The sequence below is a fragment of the Taudactylus pleione genome, unplaced genomic scaffold, assembly GCF_031769625.1.
Source record: "Taudactylus pleione unplaced genomic scaffold, aTauple2 ptg000053l, whole genome shotgun sequence".
Lineage (NCBI taxonomy): Eukaryota > Metazoa > Chordata > Amphibia > Anura > Myobatrachidae > Taudactylus > Taudactylus pleione.
Genome location: NW_028284455.1, coordinates 20,504,374 through 20,527,999, shown reverse-complemented (window position 1 = coordinate 20,527,999; position 23,626 = coordinate 20,504,374). Strand labels below are relative to the sequence as shown.

Genomic DNA, 23,626 nt, shown 5'->3' with positions numbered 1-23,626 from the left:
ACCTTAACATGGCCGTCTCAACAGCCACGCCGTCAAAGACAGCAAAGTCAGGTCCGGGTGAAGACAAGGACCCTGTGACAGTAGGCCCGGTCGTAGCAGCAACTGCAGAGGGATGTCCACGGACAGACCCTGAAGGTCTGAGAACCAGTGCCGTCTGGGCCACGCGGGAGCTATCAACAGGAGCGTCCCTCCTTCCTGTTTGAATTTCCGGATTACCCGTGGAAGAAGGGAAAACGGAGGAAAGAGATAGGCAAACCGGAACGTCCACTGGACGGACAGGGCATCCACCAGAGACGCCTTTTCGTCTCTTGTGCGAGACCCGTACACCGGCAATTTGTTGTTGTGCCGTGACGCCATGAGGTTGATCTCTGGAAGACCCCACCTGTCCACCAGAAATTGAAAGACATCCTGGTGCAAAGACCATTCCCCCGGATGAACGTCCTGGCGACTGAGAAAGTCGGCCTCCCAGTTGAGGACTCCCGGGATGAATACCGCTGATATGGCCGGGAGATTGCGCTCCACCCAGATCATGATACGGGACACCTCTACTAGTGCCGCCCGACTTCGGGTTCCTCCTTGACAATTTATGTAGGCTACGGTGGTGGCGTTGTCCGACTGGACCTGCACGGGATGACCGTGGAGAACCCGATGGGCCTGCTGGAGAGCATTGAAAATGGCGCGGAGTTCCAAGATGTTTATCGGAAGCTCCTTTTCCGCCTTAGTCCATCTGCCCTGGAACAAGTGTGGACCCGAGACCGCTCCCCAGCCCTGAAGACTGGCGTCCGTCGTCAATAGGACCCAGTTCGCCACCCAAAACGGACGACCCTTGTTGAGATGGGTCGTCTGCAACCACCAGGCAAGGGACAGGCGAACCTCCGGAGTGAGCACCATCATCTGAGACTTGAGACTCTGAGGCAGTCCATTCCATTTGGACAGGATCAATTGCTGCAGAGGTCTGGAGTGAAACTGTGCATATTCCACCATGTCGAATACGGACACCATGGAGCCCAGTAACCTCATTGCCGAGTGAAGAGACACACGGCGACTCTGCAGACAACTGCGCACCCTCAACTGCAAGGCAGAGATCTTTTCCCCCGTCGCAAAGATCCTCTGCTGACTGGAGTCCAACAAGGCTCCGAGGTGCAGAATCCTCTGAGACGGGATCAGGGTGGACTTTTGCCAGTTTATCAACCAGCCGTGCCGTTGCAGTACTGCAATCGTCAGATCCAAATGGTGTAGAAGGAGCTCCGGAGATCCTGCCACCAACAGAAGGTCGTCTAGGTACGGCAACATGCGGACTCCCTGCAGCCGCAGAGAAGCCGCCATAACCTTGGTGAACACACGTGGTGCTGTCGCCAGGTCAAAAGGTAACAACCGGAACTGGAAGTGATCGTTGCGGATTGCAAACCCGAGGAACTGTTGATGGCGCGAAAAAATAGGGACATGCAGGTAAGCGTCCTGTATGTCCAACGACACCATGTAATCCCCAGGTTCCAGCGCCAGAATGATGGACCATAGGGTCTCCATCCGAAACCTCGGCACCTGCAAGGACTTGTTGAGTGCTTTTAGGTTGAGGATCGGACGGTACGACCCATTGGGTTTCTGCACCAAAAACAGATTGGAATAGAAACCCCGGCCCCTCTGGGAGAAAGGAACAGGCACTATAACTCCAGCCTGGAGCATAGTGTACAAAACCTTCCGCAGTTCCAAGGCATTGTTCCGGTCTGATGGAAGACCCGTGGTGAAGAATCGGGATGGGGACCTGTGCCGAAAGGAGAGGGCATACCCGTGAGAAACCACCTCATGAACCCAACTGTCTGTCGTGGTTACCGACCAACACTGGGCGAACCGTAGCAGGCGGCCTCCCACTCTGGGATCCCCCAAAGGGAGGCCCGGACTCTCAGGCCGCAGGTTTGTCATCGGACTTAGGGGCCGGACGTCTAGCACTCCAGGCCTGCTTCCGGGGCTTGGCCGATTTTTTGGAGCCAGCCTGACGGGGAAAGGACTGTGCTTTAGGCCTACCCTGGGCCCTGTAAGGCCGAAAGGACGACGTACCCGAACTGGAAGGAACTGCAGTAGTCGGGAGACATGCCGATTTGGCTGCCGCCAGCGTGGCTACAATTTTGTCCAGATCCGGACCAAATAGGACTTCTCCATTAAAAAGCAAAGCTTCCAAACCCTTTTTGGAATCAGCGTCTGCCTTCCAAGATCGCAACCATAAGGTGCGACGAGCCGCCACAGCTGCCGAAGAAACCCGAGAAGTTAGGGTACTGATATCTAAAGCCGCTTCATTAATGTAAGTGGCCGAATCCTGGAGATTGCCTATCAACTCGGTCTGTTCAGCCGGACAGTTGGAATCGAAAGACGCCTCCAAACTATCAGCCCAGGCTACCCAACAAATGGCCATAGCCGGCCCGGCTGCCCCCCCCCCCCCCCGCGAGGGAATGAACGGACCTCAGGCAGATTTCCACCTTACAGTCCGTGGCATCCTTTAAGGAGGACATTGAGGGCATGGGCAACGTGGCACTTCGGTCCAGGCGTGTCACATGAGAATCCACCTGTGGTGGGGATTCCCACTTAGCAAAATAATTGTCCGCAAACGGATAAGCCACTACTAAACGTTTTTGAGGCTGATACCGTCTGCCAGGATGTTTCCACGCCTCCTCCAAGTGGTCCAGCAATTGACCCGAAAGAGGAAACACTGTGGCGTCACCCTTAACATCTTTGAAAATGGCATATTTGGATTTTGATACCGGAGGTACATCATCCTCAATAACTAAAGCTATGCGGACTGCACGAATAAGGCCAGGAATATAAACCTTAGACTTAGCGTCCGACTCTTTAGTACGGAGAGGTTCTTGGTCCGACAGATCCAGAATCTCCCCATCATCGGTCGATCCCCTTGTCATCCGCTTGTGAGGCCGCAACACAGACTCCCCTTGTAACACGTCTGACAAATGCTGCACAGAACTTGTCAGAGAGTTAACCCACGCAGGCTCCTGAGAAACCTGAGGAGGGGAAATAGGGAGACTGTGGGGTACCATCAGTTGTCTCGGGAACCCCTGCATGGGTGACGACACCACTGACTGCTGGGACAATCCCATTTGAGAGAACGCAGGTTGCGGAGCTAACTGGCCCACTAGGGTTGTAAGCGCTTTAGCGAAACAAGCCCAGGGCGGTTCCTGTACTGGAGCCGTGACAGTAATTGGCCGTGTCAATAAAAAACACGGCCGACATAGCCCCTCCGTGCTACCCTCCCCCTCCGCTATAGGTACTTTACATGTAGTACACAGAAGCTGGAGAGGAAAATCACTCTCAGACATGATGGCAAGTATGTGACCCCTCTCACTGATACGCGTTAGTATAGTGAGAGAACCGCCCTGCAATCACCGCACCGCAAGGGCTTTAGCAGAAGAAGAGCAGGGACAGTGAAAAGGCTGACAGTAGAAAGTGAAAGTACAGGCAGCAGACGCTAGCAGCAGTCACATATAATGCAAATAAATCAATCCCTGCACTATCAGCGCTGATCCTCAACTACGCAGACACAGGGCCTGGTAGGGCTCAGCGCTGCATACACAGACCTGTTCCAACAGAGGAGAGGTATGCTGGGGGACCCAGACCACGATGCCACCGATCAGCAGCTTCCAGCAGCGTTCACCATGCATCCATAAAGATGGCAATCGAGAAGCAGAGAGGAGGCCGGCCTGGGGGAGGAGCGCTGCCACAGGGCCAATCGGCAGGTGCAAAGAGGGCTGTGTGCATCGGGGGAGGCGCCGGCTGTGTACAGGGAAGGCGCGCTCCCCTGGCATGCAATTAACCCCTGGGACGTCGCAGCGCTACCGCTCAGCTGCGGTCCGCTGTCCCAGGGGGGTAGTGGTAGCGCAGGTCCGAAACCTGGCTCCACGCTGCAGCCAGTCCCCAGGGAGCCCCCTGCCTGGGGACTCCAGACCATGTTCCAGCGGGACCCCGCTGCTTACCTGCTGTCCCCCTTAAATCCGCCCATGGTCCCAAACATCTGAGGTCACCGCTAGCTGTGACCCCAGATGCCTACCAGCATCCCCGGATCAGTACCGGCGTTCTGGTACCGGCAGGGGTGTAGGGAAGACAGCATGGACGTCAAGAATGACTGTCCATGCTGTACCTCCAGATGTACAGCCACAGCTGCCTTGTAGAAAACTTCAGGGGCTATCCTTAGCCCCCCTCTAAACAGGTGCATCCGACTCCGAGCCGGGCACCAACGAAACTGAGATGCCTTGGCTCGGGGGCGGGGTATAGGAGGGGGACCTTAGTGCATCCTGGGAGGCTGAAAACTTAACTCTATGGTGCCCGATGCCTGACGTCATCACCTATACCCCAAGGTATCCTGTGGATACCCTATGAACCCTGAAGTAGAAAATTCATGACAGACTTGGGTGAAGACAGCGGTGCATTTGTGGCTTGCAACTTAGTCTAAACATTTTTTAATTGAGGGAATACGAAAGAATGTCGACAGATGGTAAAAGTGTTTTGAAAAGAAGGGAGAGTATGTTGAAAAATAATGTATTTGTCTTTTTTGAAAGTTAAGTAAACTAAATTCTACAGCCAGAGGGCCTGATTCAGACCCGCTCGCAAGCGCTGAGCGCTCGCAAGTGGGTCGATGGTGCCCTAGTGCGCATGCGCACAACGGCGGGAGCTCCGTCGTGCGCATGCGCGAGACCCACATAGCGACGGCCAGCCGTCGCTATGGGTCTCGCACCAAAGGGGGCGTGCTGTCGATGGTGAGTGACAGCACGCCCCCTTTGGTGGGCATGCCGGAGGCGTGGCTGCCCAGACGGAGGCGTTCCCATGGGGACGCCTACCGTCTGGGTCCGGCCCCACTGACATCACTAGTGATGTCAGTGGGAGTGCTTTTGGCTCTGATAGAGCCAAAAGCACTCCTGGGCTTGCGGCAGCGAGACCCTAACGCAGGGTCTCATCGCAAGCCCGATGGTCGCGATGGTCTTGACCATCGAGACCATCTTTTTGGCCGCTCGCATAAGCTGTGGGTGGTCACCCACAGCTATGCGAGCGGCCAGGAGGCCGCTCCAATTTTTGGTAGGAGGGCCCTGAATCAGAGCGAGTGCTCTTGTCAGAGCGTCCGGCTCTGAATCAGGCCCAGAGTGCGGATAATTTTTGACTCATCCTCAATATATACACAAAATAGAAAACCTTTTGCTGTTGGTGCTAACAATAATATACTGCAAATCTTTAGCAAATACAAGCATGGGTATTTTTGATCAAAACATTTATGCTTGCAGCCCGTTGTCAAGGGACTCCAATTCTTTGCAAGCACCTAGCATATATGCCCAAACATACTGTGCAGACATACATATATACAAACACACGCACACACGATGGCTGCTTATGAGATGTGGGGAAAAAATAATGAGAACCTTCAGTTTCTTTTTCACTCTCATCAACAGGAAATATGTTGTAAACCAAGCCAAACGCAGATTAAAGGGGGGGATCTACTAAACTAATAACATGCTGGATACGGACATACAATAGGCAGCATCATATGTTACATTTGTACGTTTCATTTCCACCCTGTCAAGGAAATTTTTTACTGTATGAATCAACTAAAAGCTAAAATATTTTCTATTATTTGTTCGCTTGTTCCAGCTTTAGCTGAACTAATGGACCCTTTTGGTAATCAACCAGTGTTGCTTGATGGGCAATCATTGTTTTAACCTTCCCAGTGCTGGAATTAACTTTTAAGTTTGCTTTATTAGGATTAAGACTGCCTAGCTATAGAATGGTATGGTTAACAAATATTTGGAATACTAACAGTTAGCCATGCCTACAAATAAATTAATTCTACCCTAACCTTGCAATTAATTAATTAAATCAATATATTCTTCCCCCATTCTGTAGAGCACATAGGAAGGGTTTTGAGTAGCCAGCCCCCTCCCCTAACTGTCCATTTTTTTTTTGATACGGAGAGAGCTCATCCTCTTCATCGGCCTCCTCGCTGTGTAATCCTGCAATTCAGGGGTATATGGAGAGAGGGAGATTTGATGTGATTCTAACGACACAAAGTGTCAGACCCAATGTGACTGGATGACCTCACTCTGCCATGCGATCACAGATTTTTGACACTGATAGAATAGTGCGTGGTTACCCGTCCCTGACTGAGCTTACTCCACCACTTCTAGGATTCCCTCTCACCGTCTGTCAGTAGCCCATTAATGACATAACCACTGCGTAGTGGGCGGGTAACTCAATGCCACCACACAGCCGAAAGTTCCAATGAAAATGCACATCCTGAAAGGGTTACCAGTGGATTAAAAGCATCTCTGGCTGTTGCTCAAGTTCAGTATTGTGCTAAAGCATTTTAAGTAAGAGCATATACTGTAAGCTTGTTTTAATAATTGCATAAAAAAATTGGTATATTATTCAACGATTGGCCGTGGCCTTATTTCTTGGGTGCAATCAGTGGAATGGTATCCTTACAATAATTAAAGTCCCACCAAGCTCACAAATAGACATTGTGCAAGAAATATCGGAGCTGTAAAAAGACGAGGGCTACAGTGGAAAAGATATTCAATTAAGCAACAAGTTTAATTACAAAAATGTACGCATAATACTTATTGAATCATTTATGCTTTAATGATGTAACTACACAATAAGCATCCTCTTGATGTATATACAAATGCGGTGTGTGCCCCTTCCATACATACCCAACCAGTGGTTTGTTAAAGTGAATTAGATTGTGACCTCACCCCATGCACTAGCCCTGCTTGGAAAAAGCAAAAGTCACAAGCTGTGATTGGTTTCAGCATAGACTGTAGGATAGATAGACATGCTCCTATAGATAAATTATACCTTCCACCCCAAATTCACATCCATCCATATTATATGTGAATTGCTTGAGTATAACTTTACAACTTAAGCAGACTTGCCATTACCTGACGTTACTCTCTCTGTGCCACCGCAAAGAGATGATTGGCACCCAAAAATGTGGTGTGATCACATCATATTAAGGAACTGCCTCATCCTCAATGGTGTTTCTGGTGCTGGTCCCGTCCTTAGCTACCCTTCCTGAACACACCCTTGGATCATAAGCAATTGCTGATTTGCTCTGGTGTTTTCAGGGAAGGGTAGTTGGAGTGACCTAGTGTTTTACCAGCTAAGCAAATGAGCACAGCACTGAGGTGGGCTAAAGTTCCTCTAAGTCCCCTTAAGCAAGGGAAATGGGAGGTATGTAATTGGAGATATGGGTTATGGCGTTCTAATGTATATAGAAAGATAGACCTTCACAATAATCTAACTTTCATCTCAAATAACTTTAGTTTGAGAAATTCTGGAAATTATTAAGTATACATGAGTTAATATATTATGAAAACTGAATATTTGATGTTATTTGAGTGGTGATGATTTGTGGGACTATGCATTTTTATACATAGATATGTTTTACCAGCATTGCTCATTATTTATTATCTAGTGTTGCAGTTATGACAATGTAATTATAGCCTGCTTTTAATTTCTCCACATATATGATTTTAAGTTCATTGAATGGATTTTTTTGTCTGGGGATCACTTGAGATGGGTGTGAATATCTATTACCGCCGGGGGGGTGCCTAACCCTAAGTCCCCCCCCAGGAGCCCTACCCTAAACCTAACCCCCCCCCCCCCGCTGCTGTTCGCGGCGGCGCCCGGCATCAGCCCGATCGGGATGCCGGGTGCCGGTCTCCAGACGTTGGGGAAATGACAGGCGTCTAGATTTAGACGCCTGTCATTCGTCCCTAGTCGGGATAAAGCAGTCTGGAAGCCGGCGGTCGGCATTTAGACCGTTGGGTTGCAGACTACATCCCCTTGTGATCCCCAGACAAAAAACACTATGGGGCCACATTATATTTACACTCTTTCAAAAAAGGGTGTCCCTGAGGTTATTGAAGCCAGAATGGGAGAGATGTTCACACGTACCTATACTAAATAATGATTTCTGCAGTGCAGGGGTGTTCTCTGGTGATCACACATTATTACTAGAGATGAGCGGTTCGGTTTTGCTAAAAACCAACCACATCCGAACTTTGGGGTTCTGAGTCCAACAGAGTCCTGGCTCGGATCACTTCGGGGTTCCGAGTAAAACCGAGTCCCAACTTGGGTCTTTTTACGAAGTTCAGAACTCATCTCTAAAAACGGAGTCTCACATATTTTGGATTGCATTTAAGTACCCCCCTTGTGATTTCAGGTGCTGTGAGGTCAAAATTTCCTGACAATTACTGGAAATTAATGTTATTGATGTTAATAATACTATAGTAACAAAAACAGGTCCAAGTTACATGGATTTAGCTGTTTCTATACATTTTTACAGATATCCAAAACTAAAACACTTGAGGGTGGTTGATTTAGAACAAAATCAAAACACGGGGGCTGTGCACATCTCTGATTACCAGATAATAACTTCTTAGAGATTTCATGTTTGAAAGAGGAGACTCCCCCTAAAAAGTCCTTCAATGTTTATCCTGAAAGGGGCGGGGCTTGATGGAATCATTGTAGGTCTGACATGATTGTATCATTAAGCCCTGTCCTCTCCCAAGTATGAGCAACAGCAACTAGCAATGCTTAGGATGAGTCCTACTCATCTTTACATTGAATGGGTTGATAATGTATTATTTTTATCTTTGCTTTTGTTGTTCAAACATTAACATGATTATCGTTAATAGAATAAAACAAATGACAAAACAATTAGATATGTGCACTAATAATATAATATTATATTATGAAGAAGAATTGCCTTAGTACTATACAAGCCAACCATGGCCTGAATGAGGAAATGAGAAAACAGCAACAAGTAATCTAAATACATAATAGAAAATGATGTTATAGTACTTTGGCATAGTCATTTACAAGTGAGGAATCATCAATCCGATGAAATGTACTTATAATGTCCTCCATGTACTTCCAAGTGAACTTCATTTGACAATCTGCAATAAAGACCAGTTTCTCTGCATTTCCTCTGAGAGATGACTCGTCCCTTGTGTCTGGATTTGGCTGACACTGACAGAATGATAGAAACTCTGCACCTGGCTTTTTTGATAATTTTCACAAGGGCGAATGCATCTTTTGGACAGTATGCTGGCATATCACTCTCTACAAACCAGACAGTGTGTACCAAAGACTGAACATCCATGGTTCTCATTATGAACACACCAGGAATATACTATATAAGTAACACATATAGTTTCGGTATTTCATAAAACAACAAAGTAGGTCTGTTCATAAAAGCCTCACTCTTTTCACTAGCATTATACTATGGTTCAATTTTTATGCCAGGACTTAGCCCAGTAAGTAATTGGGTCAGGAAAAGACTTTATTACAGACAGTTGGGATTCTATTTTTAGGCAGCAGTGCAACAGCGGGTGAGTGATACAAAATGTGTTCAAGACATTCTGAGATAAAGCACTGAAAACATTATTACTTTAGAGAATATCAAATGAAAAGAGCAGGGAAGGTAGCAGCCAGATAAACAAATAAAACATCCAGTATAAGCTTCTCCAAGAAGCCGAAAAGGTGACTCACCAGCTTGGTACCAATGCGCGAGCAACACGCAGACACCACTTTACATTGAAATGACTCCTATGATGGCCTATGTTTAGAAGGGTGACGTTAAGCAAATGTCGTGCCGTGGAGATAGCCATTTTCCTAAAAGAGGTCTCCTTAGCAATGGTGAATGGACAGGAGAAACTTAGCCCAAAATTTCCAGGGAAGACAAAATGCCCCTTGTTATAAGAGACTTGTATAGTTGCTGTTTGACAAAGATGGTCCTAAAATATCAGAGGACAAACAGAAACAGAAAACAATTCAGGCCTTAATTATCATTCTTAATCCCTACATCTCCTTATTATTACACATGTCCAAAGATGCAACTACAAAAGTTTATACCTAGATTTAAAAGCAACTTAGAGCACTAACCAGAGCATAATTCCCAGCCACAGCTCAGACTCTATGAAAGTCCTTACAGAGCACTCCTCTCACCTACCTGAGTATCAGCCATGTAACAAAGCCTCCCAGTGTTATTTATACCATAGAAAAGAAAGTACAGCAAATGTTATTGATTTGCATTGTTTTATGAACACACCTGGCACACTGTACTGTAGAATACTAGAGACACACTTGTATTGTTACAGGCACTTTTCTACAAACAAAATCTAATCTAATCTAATTAATCTATCTATCTATCTATCTATCTATCTATCTATCTATCTATCTATCTATCTATCTATCTATCTATCTATCCATCCATCCATCCATCCCAGACTTGCCTACTTTGAAAAAGCATTTCAGGGAGACTGTGAAAGCAACACCTATTTGCACAGTGTACAGTGGGCGTGTACTGTTACATCTGAGGGGCGTGTCATAAAATTTACTTAAGGCCCCCATACATCAGCAATTGATTGCAGAAATCGTGCAATTTGCAATCGATTGTGTAAAAAAATATTGCCCTTTTTCAATCGATTGTGGCAATTCTGCAATCGATTGAAAAAGGGAAAGATTTTTATACACAACTGATTGCAGATTGCACGATTGCTGCAATCAATTGCTGATGTGTGGGGGCCTTCACATCCAAATGTAAATGAGCCCCAATGCAGTTAGTAAGTACTCCTTGTTAATGAAATCACACTAATACTTTTCAGAAAATGCATGTAACCATAGGGATCATTGTGCCTTATAACCAATGCAGGGAAATAATACTAATGATCCAATTTCAATGTATATATATATCTTTTTTTTATATATATTTATAGTAGCGTCATAATAGGGGTAAGTGCAATCAGGGAGATTGCTAGACTCTTCAGAGAGTCAGGGAGACTCCCTGAAATAGTAGGAATCAGGGAGAGTTGGCAAGTATGATCTGTCTACATGTGATCAACACGTACTCAGTGGCATTTCTACCACAGCCTGTTTCGGTACATAGCTGCACCTTCATGACGGGGCATTCATTAGTACCTGAAGAGTGTGCAATACTTGCCCCCCCCCACCTCTCTCTCTCTATATATATATATATATATTTACAAATACAACTCCTACTTTGGACTACAGTATGCGATCGGAAATCTAGCAGACCAGGAACACATCGGTAAGTGCCCGGACGTTCTGTGACTGCATCATTTGATTTCCCCCCCGAGAGATTTTGGCTGCTAAAAACTTTGCAATAGATTTTTTTTTTCAATTAAATGGGTATCGGGAATGTGCATAACATACTTGTCTACTTTTGAAAAAACATTTCAGGGAGATTGTGAAAGTAACACCTATAAGCGCGGCGGTAAAGTGGGCATGTACTGCTACATCTGAGAGGTATGTCATAACACTGACTTACATCCAAATGTAAATGAGCCACAATGCAGTTAGAGATAGCAAGTATGGTGCATACCAGTGATAATTCATAATTGTTTGCAAGGCCCACATGATTTTTTTTGTGACAAAAATCCCACACCTAATTGAATAAGCCCCACAGAATTCTGTTTTTTGCTATTTTGGAAAGCTTGATTATTGGCGAAACAAGAACCACAAAGTATTTTTGGTGCTTAAAAGCAAAAAAAAACCCATCACATTTGATTTTGGTACACTTTCTTGAAATTTTAATTAAAAAAAAATAATTCTTTTTTGGCCATTTGGGTTTTTTTTTTTTAAATTGAAAGTTTAAATATATATATATATATATATATATTAAAATAGAAGATCAGACAAGGGGCACTCCGTAGTGTATAAATGTTTACCGGTAATTTCTTAAAAAACATACAAAGGATAGAACTTGGTAACAGATGTACTCGTACCAAATATATAACAGGTGTGGGCTGGTTACTACATAATTCAATAACAGCAGCTTGCCACCCGCTTCAAGGAGAACACCAGACCACCATGCACGTTACCGTTAAACGAACAGATGCAGCGTCCGACGGTACACTGTCCACTGGGGTCAGAGCCGAATACAGTTGATGGAAGAGAATGGATCACCCAGGCCACATCTCTAACGCGTTTCGTATCTTACTTCGTCCATCCAGTATAGGCAGCACTGACAAGACTCAAAATAATACACAGACAGGAAAATCTCTAGTTAAAGACAATGAAATGTTGGAATACTAGATTGCCTGTTTGCGAATTATTTTGAAAGTCCTTTGAGTGCGCCTACATATTTAGTTGAATAATGGTGGAACCTGTTTTGTAACCCAAGGAGGGCACTGGAACAAGATATATATATATATATATACACACATACATGTCATTATCATAAATAACTGTTGTTTTATAAATTGTTCAAACTGTCTTTTCTTCTTTCACTGGTTTTCTTCATATGGCTTTTTGAGATGTCCCTTCTGAACACCGTGACTACCCTCTACTTCGGTCCACACACAGAGTTTGGCATATTATAAGACACTGCTATTGTCCGCGATGCACATCACTCCCTTCGCTTCCCCCTAGGCTCTGAATTCCAAGACGGTATGGCTGCCTACCCCTTCACTATATGGAGGGTGAAGGAATAAACTCTCTTGATATTCTGGTTCATGTAGAGGGCAAAAGACCTTTACTCTTCTCAGAGGAGGTGGATACATTTTTAGTGCTTAGAGCCTACCCGGTGGCGTTCTTGCAATCGCAGCACTATATATCTGCTGTGATTGGAAACTTTTGGGGCCCTGGGTGGAACAATTCTTTTTATAAGCTATTGCAGAGTAGACCTTTGCTTAATAAAGCTATTTCATTTTATTATATTTCTTAAGCAGATCCTGTTGATCATACTGTCTCACAAAAAGGACTAGAACAGTGTCTGGTCCATTTTCCTGCTCTCTCTCTTGACAATCTTTTACGGTATCTGAACACCTCTTGTAAATTATTGCCTTCTAGCATGTATCAAGAGTTATTTTACAACATCATTCATAGAACCTATCTTTCCCCCCATAGGCTATTTTGTACGGGATTGTCCTCATCACATCAAAGTCCCAAATGTCACCAGGACAGAGCTGAACTGTTTGACTCCAATGGGCCTGTCCAATCATAAGGGGATTCTGGCTCAAAGTCAAACAAGAGGTGGAAAGGACTTTTAGTAACTATGTCCCCTTTACGCTAGGAGTAAGCTATTTTTGGATTCTCTCCTGGGTCCCAGCGTGTCATTAAGGGCGGCAGGAAACTCTTATTATCTTTGAGCTCCGCAGCTAAAAAAAAAAAAAAAAATTCTCCAGCATTAGATACAACCCAGCCCTCCTGTATTTTCTCTATAGCAGGAGAAATGACATTATATTTTTAGGATGGATTGTCTGGAGACTTTATTTGACAAGAAGAGGCAAGTTGCCCTATTTTTTGGAGGTTTGGGAGTATTATATACGGTGCATTATCTTCCTCCACTCAGAGTAGAATTCACCAGAGTTTACATTTGACTTCCTGGTATGCGCTGAGAATGTTGGAAGGGGATCTGCCAATAGTGCTGTGATCTCCCTGGCCTTCTGTGACGTTTATTTCCCAGAAGATGGGTGTCATATATTACTTCTATGTTTGCCGTATTGTTAACATTATTTGGATTATTCGGATATGTTAATTTCTTGATATTTTTGTGTATTGATCATCAGTTATTTGATTCTTACTTTGGATCTGCACAGACAGTATGTATATTATATATGCAATCATATCTTGCTTCAATAACAACATCATTTTAAAAATATATAGTATAATCACATCTTTGAAATAAGGGGATGCTTTGTGTTCCTATTAGACCAAGGCATGTAGACAGAAGCTCCTTAAACCTGTCTTGTCTAAGCTTCATTTGAGGGAACACTAATAATGCTCTATGGGCAATTGGTGCCTTTACCCTGTGCGCAAATGTGGTAAATTATTAATGATTTTCTGATACACATGCAGGGGTGGACAACTTGTGGCACTCCAGCTGCAATGGAGCTACAAATCCCAGCATGCCCTGCCACAGTTTTAGTATGTCCTAACAGCAAAAATGTGACAGGGTATTCTGGGATGTGTAGTTCCACAGCAATCAGAATTCCACAGGTTGTCTACCCCTGCTCTATAATACTTTTCCCATTTTAACAAGTAAAATCTCAATATTTCATGAATGTTTTCCTATAAAAATAAGATTTTTGTCTTGGAATAAATCAATAAGTTGTAGAAGGCGACAGAACGCAGAGGACTGAGCACTGCCAGCTAAGGAATGTCGCCTTTTCAATACTCAGAACAAGAAACAAGGCTCTACCAGACAGCAGCATTAGCCAAAACACCAGCTTCTCTTCACCCTAAACAAAGTCTCCTTTGTGTGGGCAGCATTAGACGGCTCTTGGTCCCCCTTTTGCAGATCTTGCAACACAAGGCACAAAGTGTCAGAAAGAAACACTGTGCAGCCTTACAACAACTGCTCTGCATTAATGGAAGTTGCTCATTTTGTGAACATGTTCTTTTAGTACAAGGAAAATCCATGCGGCCCGGAGACGGCCAGACAGAGCCTTGTGTAATGTATGATGTCTACAAGTACAGACAACTACAGAACACCAGCACAGAAGAATGTGGATTGGATTTGTATCATTAATGTGTTATCACAACGCATGGAAGCATGTGTTATTCAGATTTATGTTGTGCATTATGTACATTGTATTTAATTACTTAGGAGAATAAGATATATTTGTATGCTTTCAAGAGCTGTAAACCTTTAATAAATTTATGAAAAAATAAATGAAATAAATTTTGTTCAAAATGATACATCAGTGTCACATCCAATTGTCCTATTAGTGCCCAATGCTGCTTAATGCAATTTTATAACACTACCGCAAATATGACAGAAAAGTCAGGGTGGGTAGGGTGTTCTTTAAAGAAAGTTGATAGTAGCATCCAGGTGGATCTGCATGCAACTGTTGGCAGAGTGTTCACTAGAAGTAGGAGATTATATTAGCTGATAAATGTATATCTCTGTGTGTGGTCTCCGTTTTTGTACATATGCTCACCATCTCTCCATCTATTCTTACCAATTGCTTGTGAGACAGCAACCAGTGTACTTCAGAAAAGACAAAAAGAGCGGTTAATAAGCACTGTTAAGCTGGGTACACATTAGGACGACGGATCGGCCATCCAGACGATCTGGCGTCCTATCCGATGATTGGTAAGTGCATATACACTTACCAATCATCAGCCCTATGTGTCATGCCTGATGTCACAACTGGTCGGGCATTTTCTTTAAAGAACACCCTACCTACAGATTTCAGAAAATATAGACTGTGTCTACCGGGTGTAGTAGGTATTGCCGGCGGTTCAAATCCTGACAGCGGCAGCCCGACAAGGGTGAAGATCCCGATCGTCCTTAATGTAAGTATCGCTAACCTAATTCCCCCCCCCTAACCCTCCCTTAGGGGTGCCTAACCATAACCTCACCCCCGAGTGCCTAACCTTAGTCCCCCCGTCCCCGCAGCCTAAACCTAACCCTCCCGGTGGGGGGGTGCCTGCCCCTAAGCCCCCCGGGAGCCCTAAACCTATGCGCGGCTGTCCGTGCCCAGCTTAACTTCGTTCGGTATTCCAGGCGTCGGTCTTCCGGCGTATGGTTAATGACAGGCATCGAGTTTTCGACTCCTGTCATTAGTACCACGCCGGGATAAGAAAGTCTGGAAGCCGGCGGTCGGCATTTAGACCGTTGGCTTCCAGACTACATCCCTGTCTACCCACCCTGCCTTCTTTCATGTTTGATGTGGAATACAGTACAATTACATTAAGCAGCATTTGGTCCTAATCAGACAATTGGACACAACCATTGCAGGCACACATGAAACGCTGGTGTATGGTCTACCCGAGAGAACGATGAGAATATGAGTATTTACACTAGTAGTGGTTAATTTCTGACACACCTACAGCCCTCATACCTCAGTACCCTAAAGCGCTTCAAACCTATTCTTTTCTTACTGTTTGTGAGGATGGGAAACCTCTTTTGTGTGAAGCTGCTGGGGCTACAACATTTACCTGAGAAGCACAGACCACTATGGTGTTCATTAAAAATGAACAGTAACCGCTTACAAACTGACAAATAAATGTGCAGGAATAATGCTGGCCATACATTAGGCATCTATCAGGGCCATTGCCTGTGCTGCCAATGCCTGGGTAGGGTGATCAGAAATATCCAAAATGTTGGGCAATCTCAATTCACCGATTCCAACCCAAAAATTATCAGAATTTTTGAGGCGGGTATTTTTAACATGTAGTATTTTGTTGATTCTCCAATCGGAAAGGCAACGGGGATTGGTACATTAGATGTATGGCTACAAAACTAAGCCCACTAAGTGGGTATAACATGGAGGTAACCTGCAGCACTTCAACTGTTGTTGAACTTCAAACCACAGCATTATCTGCCAGCAAGTGTATGCATGCTTTCATATACATTATTATTACAGGTTGAGTCTCCCATATCCAAAATGCTTGGGACCAGAGGTATTTTGGATAACGGAATATTCCGTATTTTGGAATATTTGCATATTATAATGAAATATCCTGGGAATGGGACCCAAATATACGCACATAATGCATTTCTGAGTTATATACACCTTATACACACAGCCTGCAGGTCATTTTATACAATATTTTCAATCATTTTATGTCTCAAGCAAAGTTTGTGTACAGAAATGAAATTCATTTATGTTTCATATACACTTTATACACACAGCCTGAAGGTAATTTTATACAATATCTTTAATAATTTGTGCCTTAGACAAAGTTTGTGTACATTGAACCATCAAAAATCAAAGGTTTCATTTTCTCAGTCATGCCAAAATAATTCCGTATTTCAGAATATTTGGATATGGGAGACTCAACCTGTATTATTATTAGAGCCAACAGATGCGGCACAGTGCAAACAGCCCACAGTGATTAGCAATGAATGCCTGATTTTTAGCCCAACACACTGTAAAGTTCATGCCCTTAGGAGTATGAAGTTGTCCCTTGCCCAGTTAGTATGACATGCCTGTTAGCCCGTGGTGTCCCTGTGTAGAATGACACAAAGGTGAAAAAGTCAGGTCAAAACCCTCCACATCCAGTAGATTTGTTTGACCTTCATTAAAGTGAATTTTTTTTCTATTATTTCTACTCATCATTAATTACTTTCATGATCCTTATTAGGATACATCGGTGGATTGGGGGAACCAGTCAGAGAAATTTCTGGAAGCAGCCCTATGGAGGCATGGTCTGTGGGGGTGCGGGGTATGTGGAGGGTGCAGTGTCTGTGAAGGGGGGCAAGAGACTCCTTTGTCAGAAGCAAGAACTTTTTCAACATTGAAACTGTACATTTTTGCTTTCCTGTAATCTGATGGCACATATGGGTTCCCCCATGTAGGGTATATGTGTGGACTATATGCCTGGACCTGGGATATTGAACTGGATATTCAACACAAGCTGAATCCTGAATTGGGCTCCCTTTAAATCTCATTGCGGTGGTGCCGTGCTGTGTGCCCGGGATCATACTTGCTTCTTGTGCTAGCCCACCGCAATCATCAGCAAGGGTGAGATTTCCTCAGAGCGGACCCTATGGATTTATGCCTAAATGTTATCCAGTGTATGGTCTGTGATTGGTTTAAATATTTGAATACATAAGGATGCATTTGTATGATATGTTTTTGGTGTGAAATAAAAGTACTGTAAGAATATTCATACCAGAGTTTATATTCCCTAAGTGTTATTGAGAGATCATATTCAGGAGAAAGCGCCTAGTATTAAATACATTTTGTTTTACTTACATTCATCTTAGTAAGTAGGTGTTGCTTCATACTTGCCTCCTTTTTTTTCTCTCTTCCCGGGAAAAGCCCGGGTAAGAGAAGCAGAAGGGGGATGGGGCCTGACAATTTGTGCCATTAAGCCCCGTCCCCTCGCTGTAAATTGCCACAATTGGCTCGAATTTAAATAGGAGCGGATGAAGAATCTCATAATTAAGCCCCGCCTCCTGCACGGAGACCCGTGATCGCCGCGGAAATGCTCCCCATTCTGCCCACTTCACTAGGAAGTGGGCTGAAATGTGGGAGAAATGCCTACCCTTCCGAGGAGTAGGCAGGTATGTTACAAGTATTTAATTGGCTGCTATTATCCTGTTCATTGCGCAATTATGTATGCCACTATCTTTTTGATTATATATATATTTTTTATAAATACTGCCTAACAATCTTTGGGGCAGATGTATGAAGCTCTGGGAAGTGATAAAGTGCAGAGTGATAAACGACCAACCAATGAGCTCCTAAAGCTGCCCACACACATAGCGATATTTTACCCGATCTGGCTGATTCCGGCACATTGGAACGACAGATCATGTAAAATATGGCCAAATCGTGAGTAAATCATGAGTCCCCACTCATGATCACGATGCGATGCGCGTCCCCGCTGGTCGCACATCGCATCGTCAGATCTGCCGTGCTGTAGAGCAGATCTGACAATCTAGGACGAGATGCACTGTAAAAAGTCTGGATGCAGGAGAGATCGTATGAAGATTGGACACCAAATCGTGTGCAGAGCTGCCGAGGAGAGTTTTAAGGGAAATCGTACACATCGGCTGACCGTGAGCACATCACTATGTCTGTGGGCACCTTAACTGTCATGTTACAAGCTGTGATTGAATAATGACAGTTAGGAGCTGAATGGCTGGTTGTTTATGACTCTCCACTTTATAACTTCCCAGAGCTTCATACATCTACCCCTTTATCTCATAATACAATTTCTGCAGCAGAGAACAGGCAAAATGTATTATTATTATTACCAGTTATTTATATAGTGCACGCATATTCCCCAGCACTTTACAGACAATATTTGGCCATTCACATTAGTCTCTGCCCCAGTGGAGCTTACAATCTATATTCCCTATCAAATGCGCACACACATACACACTAAGGTTCATTTGTGTTGGGAGCCAATTAACCTACCAGTATATTTTTGGAGTGTGGGAGGAAACCGGAGTACCTGGAGGGAACCCACGCAAGCACAGGAAGAATATACAAACTCTGCACAGGTAGGGCCGTGGTGGGAATCGAACCCATGACCTTAGTGCTATGAGGCAATAATGCTAACCATTACACCGTCTGTGCTGATACAGCGCGCAGAGAAATTTGTTTTCAGTACAATGGGTGCTCCTATGGCCTGACTCGCTACATCTTTAGACGCCACCATCGAAACTTGCACCAGCCCTGTACTAGGTGCAGATTATCCGGCTGAATATGGACTCTAATGTGAGTGACTCAGCATCTCTGTAAGCAACCACTTTTAGTGACATAAACTCCCATAACACACCCATACTTTACTACATCTCTGTGCATGTGACTAGCCACCACCGGGCAGCCTTCGGGGCAGCACAGCCTGTACTGTACTAGTGCTAGCCTGGGCTCAGAGGAAAACCCACAGACTGATGATGATCTCACACGTGGAGTAAATAGTTTGCTGTTAGAATGATCGGCATGCTGGCTGCAGTGTCCATTGTTCTGCTGCTGTATGGGAGGCGGGACTTGCAGGCAAGAAGAATATGCGCACCTAACACACATATTTCTCAATAATGTCATAACAGGGATTCAGACACCTTATACATGGATCTATTAGCTCCCGTGTAAGAAGTCTGCCAATTCTAACTATATGAAGCTACTTATATGTTTTATAAGTATAAACCACTGCAGCTGAGCAGATCTATGCACAGGGCCAGATTAACAATGGGGCGGATGGAGCTACAGCTCCAGGCCTCCACATAAAAATAGACCCATTGTCATGACAACATGATGTTGACTGGCCATCTGCTCTCCACTCGGTCAGCCATAAATCATAAGTAGTAAAATTGTATCTCTATTTGCCTCACAAAATGAAGCATTTCTTTCTCTTACATATTTAGGGAGACATTAGAGCTAAGAGTATAGGGGTGTACACGCCCACACCCACACAGCACTGATCACACCTACTCTGCTTCTCATAATAGGCCCTTGGTCATTTTCAGCTCCAGGCCCATGAGGCCCTCAATCCGGCCCTGTCTATGCAGTGCGTGGCTGAAGGCAGGGTCAGACTGGCCCACAGGAGCACAGGGGAAATCCCAGATGGCCCCACTGCTTGAAGACTACCCTACTCCTATAGAGTTTCAGGTTGTACATTTGAATTATACATTACTACCCTATGAGAGGGTCAGTTATTTGGTGGAGCAGGACCACTGATGAACATGGAAGCTTGGTTTGCTTCTATAGAAACTACAGAAGATTTATCCTGCTGCCGTTAAAAGTGGGTGGCCTCAACACAACCCTGTCCCCTCCTCTTGTTGGCTGTGGACTTTTTTACCTTTCGCCTTTACTAGACCTAATGCAGTTCTTACTGAGTTGTAGCCACTGGCCGGTCAGTAATGGAGTCCCGTACCTATGTACAGCACATTGATGTGGTATATATAGACAGGACCACAATCATGTTTAAATATTATACACATGTAACATTATACTGCATTCCCAGCACTATGGTGTATTCACTACAGTGCACTGCTGTTATCAATCTGGTACATTATTATGAATGCACCACTGCAGAATTTACTATATACAGGGCTATTTTTACGGGGAGGTGGAGCTACACAAAAACACTTATTTATACATTATATATACATATATATTATATATACATATATATAGTATTTAGAAAAAAATACTCACAAAAGGGCCTTTAAAATAAAACTTTACTTATGGAAAATACATTTTGGCCCAGGACATTACGTCATAAAGTAGCTAATGAGAGATTCCGGAACTGAATTCCTGCTTGTTCCTGCTGAAAAATAGCAGTGACTATCAGGGCTACCATCAGAAATCGTGGGGCCCGGCACTGACAAAAGAGGCAGGGCCCCCGATGGAGGTTCACGGACCCGCTGGAAAGATCACAGAGGCCCAATGCACAGGGAAGGCTTGGGTATGACTGCTGAGTAAATGTGTGATTTAAAATTAAGGATAATGTAACTGATTAACAAGGTGCTCACAAATATTATTATATTTATTGAGCTTCAATCGCATCACGTAATAATACACCCGGACAGGGGGCTTGTACAAGCCAGTGAGGGCAGTGCATGGAATGTCCATGTACCATCCCAGCGGGAACTGTCTCGTGCTCCTGGTGGCCCAATCCAGCCATTAGGTTATTTAGCACAACTATGCTGTGTTTGCTTCGAACAGACATAATTATGAAGTTTATAATAATAAAAACATTGCTTTACATTTGGCTGCCAGGCATGACTTCATGATGAATTTCCTGTCCTTCATACCACTGAAAAAGCACCACAAGGGTTTGCAAAGCATGGAGAAACAGCAAGCAGATGACCTTACTCATAAATAACCCCAAATATGATCAGTAACTCCGCATCATATTCTCTCTTGGTCCTGTATAAAAACGTACGTTCAGAAATATAGAACATCCACAAACTACACTTCCGCATAAAGAAGAACGACACCAGCACTGTGACGAATTAGAAGACAAAGATCAAAGGTTATGAGTTGTGGCAACTATAAGTCTTAAGAAATGACATGAAGGCAAGAAAAAAACTCAGCAGTGAAACCACTGCAAACAACCCGCAGCTTGAATGGGCTATAATAAAAAAACAGTGCTTGCTGCAAGTATTTAGGGTTTGGTTAGAACCCTGGAGACCAAGGACCTCATTCAGAGTCGGTCGAAGCGGCCGCACGGTCGTACGGGAAAAGGGGCCGGATATTCAAATGATTCCCTCGCAAGTTACGTCCCTAAGTTCTGATCGGTAGCTGGCCGACCAAGGGGAGGAAGCGTCCGGAATTCAAAAAAATGCGCCCCCTTCTCGTACGCATTGCACGTCATCTCCGGGCATATAAGGATTAATCGAGACCATCGGGAACCATCGGAACTGGTCGTAGCTTAAGGTTGACCATACCCTCTCTTAAGCTCCACGATCATGTCAGTGTAAAAACCTCCCATGTCACATGTGCCATGACGCTACTTTGTTAATTATGCACTCCCATAAACCGTATGCACTCCCATAAAACGCCGTTCGCATAATTAGGCACGCCTGCGTTCGGATCTCCACTCCCCCGTTTTCAAGCACCTTCCCCTGTTACCACCCACAAACGCCTCAATCTGTCACTCAAACTACCGACCTGGCTGTGTTCAAGGAGATAGAAATTTCTGATAGTAGCGGCTAGTTTGCGCACGCGCATTGCGAACTTTACACATGCGCAGTATAGCGAACATCGGTGGCGTACGACCGTGCGGCCGCTTCGACCGACTCTGAATGAGGTCCCAAGTCTCTAGGAATGCATCAAGTGGAAAAAAGTAATACTGCGCTAAGCACTGTGATTGAATAAAGTACTTATGTTGTATAAAAGCGGTTTGCTTTCAATTAGTAAACAGGAGGCTTGGAAAGAGTATAAATATAATTATTTAATAGATATAGCACATCAGTTTAAGACTGAACATACACATACAAAGACAAAAAAGGGCATAAATCATATGCAACAATGTCACTGTATAGATAAATCAAAGTCCCACAGACAGATTGTCTATGCAACAAAACTCTGCTGCTGATTATGTTTTTCCACTACTGGCGTCCCAGTGTGGAAATAGTGTCCGCACTTGATAATAGATGATTAAGATATCATAGTCAGTGATAAATTGAAAAGACCTTTTTAAAGCGTGTCCACGTTATTTGTCCGTCTCAGTTCTGCTTGTTCCTGGCTGTGACAAGCCGCGACTGGAGATGAGCGGGCTGCCGTGCAATGTGAAGCAGGGAACCTTGGATGACGGGCGGTCAGTGGGTCATCGGACTCGCCAGGAGGATAGCGGTGCACAATTGTGCTGGTAATGTGGAAACCTCGTCTGCCTGGATGATATCAACGCGTTTCGTCCCGTATACCACCGAGACTTTCTCAAGACTATACAGTGACATTGTTGCATATCAGTGCTATTTCACCAGATACATAGTGCTGTGGAACCTCTGTCTGTTATTGATACAAGAGTAACATTATTACCTACCCAAGGTCTTTTTCAGCTAGCGATTCACACCTGATACTAGCCGTCTTGTGATTCATTTAGATCCAATTCATTGCTTATGATTTATGCCCTTTTTTGTCTTTATATTTGTATGTTCTGTATGTTCAGTCTTAAGAAATTACATGGTCTGAGAGGGACCCGTAGGTGGCCTCCTACTCCATACGTGAAATACAGTAATGCATACCATAACATATTTGTTTGATCATGAAGCATTTGCCCTTTAATGCATCAATTTTATTATAATTCTGATGCTTTTTCTTGTTAATCCATGTCCATTCCCATTATTTGTTTTCAGTTTTTCAGGGAATTATATAACTTTAAAAAAGGAATGTATAACTATAAAGATTTGAAAGTTTATAGCAGTGATTTGAAAATGAGACAGGCTATCCGTAAACTTGTAAGAAACAGGCTCGTGGCAGCACTAATGGAGCCAAATGTAACTTGGCTGGGAACACTTCCAGTAGAAATATAGACCTGGTGGATCCAGCTGCATTGCTTTCATTCACTCAAATGGGAACCAAAACAAAGATCAGCAAATAATTGTCCTTTTTATATATTTAAAGCTCCAAAGTCAAAAGTTGAATAATGTGCCCCCTCTCCCCCACGTAACCAGAGGCCCCAGGGGTAATTCTGTTTGCCA

The 23,626-nt window shown here is 44.3% G+C and overlaps 1 protein-coding gene across 4 annotated transcripts in view; it reads right to left on the bottom strand.

Annotated features, from left to right (window-relative positions):
• RARB (retinoic acid receptor beta) overlaps window positions 1-23,626 on the bottom strand; it is a 941,440-nt gene that overhangs the window by 174,352 nt on the left and 743,462 nt on the right. The gene's annotated exons all lie outside the window — the stretch shown is intronic.